We start from the raw sequence: 4,225 nt of genomic DNA, 5'->3' as shown, positions 1-4,225 counted from the left end.
GCAAGAGAAGGATGTTAAAACATACCACGTTGTTTATAATGACTATCATGTTTGGTTTTTGCCAGTCTAAAGGTGTGTAGCGAGCTTTGAAAGATTTGGTAGTGAGTGTTCAAATTCACCTCCCACACAATATAATAATATGCTTTGAGACCAGACGTTGCCTATTGGCATCTTGCGTGTGCTTAAAAACAAGTAACCATTTTCGCACATCTATTGTGTGTTGCGTATGACAGAAATGATATCAAGGCTGAAAACCCCTTGGGGGGGGGGGTACTCCATTATATGGGCTATATAGGTATATGCGGCCCCAAAGGGTGTGGTTTTTCAGCCGTTTTGGTCATAAATAGGGTATCAATTTTAGCTGATTTTGGCCATTTTGGTCATAAATAAGGTATAGTTTTTGCACTCTAGCCTTGATATGGGTATGTTTTTAAGAAGAAGCCACTTTTTCATCATTATCGAAAAGAAGATCAACAAAAGCCCTTCACAAATTATGTTTGCGGTAATTTAACATTGGTCTGAACTAGGGAACTTATTATAACGCAGGTCAGAAATAGGGGTTTGATTTAATAGTCAGGTCATAAATAGGGTTTCGAATTTTTGGTCAGGTCATAAATAGGGTAGGGAATATCGCAGATTTTGGTCATAAATAGGGTAAGGGTTTTGGTAAGCGGGCCGCACACCCCCACCTAATTTTTCTGGGAGTATTCCCCCCCCCCCCGGGAAAAAACCCTTAGAAGGGCCAAATAGCGAGGTTTCCAAGCAGATCTTTTGTGCTTGGCTCTTCTTCGGTGAGTTCAAATAGGTACACTACGCCATACAAAAAACAGTATCGACACCATCCCCACGAGTCGAATAAAGCTGTGTTTTTTTCCCGGAGGCTGAATTCATAACACTTTGTGACCTTTCGTGACATGCAAAAGCTCACCGCAAACAGTCTCCTGGTTAAATGCTTTGTCAAGAACAAAAGTTCTGAATAAAAACAATGAGTTATTACTACATTGCGCAGTAGTCCAAAGCTCTATAGGGCAGTTATATTTTGATAACTGCACGACCTGCGACCCTCCTATAAAAGCAAAGGCTGCGAAGGTCAATAGATATATACTTGGTAAGTAATGAACTGGCTACGTACATCATTAAGTTCTGACATGAAAATAGTTTCAAGAAAATGGTTAACTCGATTCCAAACTGCCAAAGACTCGCCTTCTAAATTCGCGGTTGGATGTATCATGACCAAGCGAATCATGTATCAGGACTACGCGGGTGTGGAACTTCAGCCTTTTGAGTCCCGTAAGAATTCAAACGCACACATACTTATTTAGCAAGGCGCTTTTAGTTCAGTATTTCATACACTGTCAAAGTCGCAACATACTGAGTGACTTAACAATTGCGAGAAAACTTGCACTATACTTGATGACACAACACGGCAACCTTAATAAAGCTGTTAAGAGAGCGTTTGCATTACTCTCAGAGCGGAATTAAAATGTCAACTGGAGTGGCTGAACGAACAATAGTTGGGCTAGCAAACAACTGTGTCTTCACTGAAACACATCGTTCCAGTCAAATACATAAGCTTAATCCTTCAAAGGCTAGAATTCTAGATCATGGTATTGCGTTTTAATGCGATATTGCTCGTGTTGCAGGAATACTTGTAATCCGTAATTCTAGATGAAGAGTGCTCTTGTCATTTTACTTGTGATGTGTAGCATTCTTTTTACACCGCATGAAAGGTCTGTATCATAGACACGTAGGTTAATTCAGTTTGCGACGGAATCAACGATATATCCAAGAAAGACAAAATAGGAAAAGGTGGTTTCTTAGCTTTGTGGGTAAACTTTAATTAGGTAAGGGGGGTTCCTTCAACTAATGTAAGTTGGGCTCCTGTTGAAACGGTCAGAGATCTGCGGTATAGAGAAAGAATTCGAATAGAACTGAACATTTTATGTCTGAATACGCATTGGTAGCCATTAGGGGCGCTGTTATATTATTGGTTTCTATTTGCTGGCAAACGCAGCTAGTGACGCAATAAGTGATTTGCATGATGGCGTCATATGACTACATCTACCAGAATCCTTCACTTTTTCTGTTTCTTATGCCAGTTAGGGTAATTGTTATTTAAACCCCACAGGGGCTTCAAAATTTAAATAATAAAGAGAAAACGAAAGGAATTCTGGTAGTTATAGTCAAATGACGACAACGTGCAAATCTGCTATTAAAGTTAACTTTGCAATAGCTGGTTTTCACATGACGTCACTAAAATTCGAACCACAAAACTATTGATCTTCGTGAGTTTTACTTCAATGATGTATAAGAGCAGCTGAAAACTAATATTCATACAAATTTTCGCTCCGAATGGGTTTTTGGTTTTGTGATACACTACGCTTGAATTTCTAAGCTTTTGCGTGACGCGTCATTTACGTGACGGTATAGAGAGCTGTCATGATGGTTAAAAACGTGTCTTATTTCGGGGAACTTGGCTATCTGAACAGTTTATGTCTCAGAAAAAACATTATTTTAATGTTTTAGAATTTCTCGAGGGATAAATTCACGTTTTTGTAGCAAAACTCAGTGACAGATGTTTCTGTTGGTTTTCGGCGGCCATGTTGGTGCCCATACGGATAGGCACCAGCATGGCGTCTCCATACAAATCTCTATAAATTTGGATAAAAAATTTCTCCGCATATCTCGCATAAGAAAAATTGCTGTGACCAGAATTTTGGCGAGAGTCTTTGCATATTTACTTTCTTTCATTTCCCAGATTCTGGACTTTATCTATTGACCGGTTTTGATTTTTATTTTGAGCTATTTTGAATTGCGTGACATTGAAAACCAGTAATAAGATTCAGCTGACCATCAGTTTTTAGGTTAGTACTTGATGTAAGATCACTTATAATGTCCCGAATTTTAATTGAAGTTTCTCGTGACCCCTGCAGCCTTGGTACTTCTGTAACCCTGTTGCTCCTGTAACCCTGTTGCCCCTGTAACCTTATTGACTAAGCAACAAGGCTACAGAAGCAGTAAGGTTACAGAAGCAACAAGGTTACAGAAACAGAAGAAACAAGGTTAAGGTTAAAAAGCAAGAGTAATAAAGTCAGGACATTATACGTAATCTTACATGAAGTACACACCAGTTTTTATGTTTGCATTTTTTTTTTTGTTGTTACAGTGACGCTAATGCGTATAAGCGTCGTCGTCGGAGTTTACTCAAAGTTCATGTTCGAAGCCCAAGGGACCTGCAGTTTGATGGTAACTTTGCTGACACTCTGGAGACTGAGCTCGAAGACCATGATAGCAACAATTCCGAAGGGAACTGATTTGCATTTTTTTTTTCATTGAATAAACTAAAATAACTCATACAAATAGTAATAATGTAATTCTTACTCACTTTCTTTGGGTGGCGAAATGGACATAAGAAAAACTTTAGTTTCTATTAAAAAAAACAACAACAACAATTCAACGCTTCCGTGCGCACTCCATATTGATGTACATGATTGTTTCCCGGGCAGCTTTACTCTCTAAATCAATACCATACAACTTTTTATCACCTGATGCTACATGCTACAATATTGGTATCACACAAGAGACTATCTTGTATCCCACAAACGCCCAATCACCAGTGAACAAGTTGTGCTCTTCCTCATGGCATATTACCTTATTACATGAAATTTTCGCGACACGTTAATTTTGCGAATTTCGCGATTTAAAGAAAATCCCGAAATTAAACTGACGCGAATAATCTAGTGAAGCGAGCATAACATATGACGTGAAAATTAAGTGACTCATATTATGTTACTGTTGAGATATAGTCCCGCCGTTGCGTTTTTGTAAATTTTGACGTCATTGTACCTTTGTTAAATTCAAGGACATGTTAAAGTAACATTGCCAAGGAAATAGACTGTGTGTTACTCAAAAACGCGAAGTTGAAATGATTCAAAATACAAAATTGTCGGAAAACCGCGGAATTTAAGTGTTGCGAAATGTGCGTACCACAACATCGCGAAATACACGTGTCGCGAAAATTTCATGTAATAAGGTAGGTTACCATCCAGCGTTCGCCCAGCTTGGCCTTCCTTGATCCCCAAGTTCAGCGATACCACGAGAAAGCGCGGTATTGTAGTGGCTTACATCCCTTGGTTCACCTTGGCGCCGGCTCTTCTACCCCGCAACGACCGAAACAACTATACTTATGTTTGTTTTAAACAGCCAGCAAAACTATGTTGACGTA

At 39.1% G+C, this 4,225-nt stretch overlaps 1 long non-coding RNA gene across 1 annotated transcript; it reads left to right on the top strand.

Moving 5' to 3' along the window:
- The first annotated feature begins 1,007 nt into the window (after positions 1 to 1,007).
- LOC149106752 (uncharacterized) lies at positions 1,008 to 3,461 on the top strand. Its single transcript, XR_016209862.1, has 3 exons — positions 1,008 to 1,108; positions 1,644 to 1,730; positions 3,167 to 3,461. It is a non-coding gene; the product is annotated as an uncharacterized LOC149106752 (long non-coding RNA).
- Positions 3,462 to 4,225: the final 764 nt, after the last annotated feature.

This window comes from Orbicella faveolata, unplaced genomic scaffold (assembly GCF_042242905.1).
Source record: "Orbicella faveolata isolate gen_17 unplaced genomic scaffold, um_ofav_v1 contig_3, whole genome shotgun sequence".
In the NCBI taxonomy this organism is placed as follows: domain Eukaryota; kingdom Metazoa; phylum Cnidaria; class Anthozoa; order Scleractinia; family Merulinidae; genus Orbicella; species Orbicella faveolata.
This window is presented reverse-complemented; position numbering and strand designations above follow the sequence as displayed.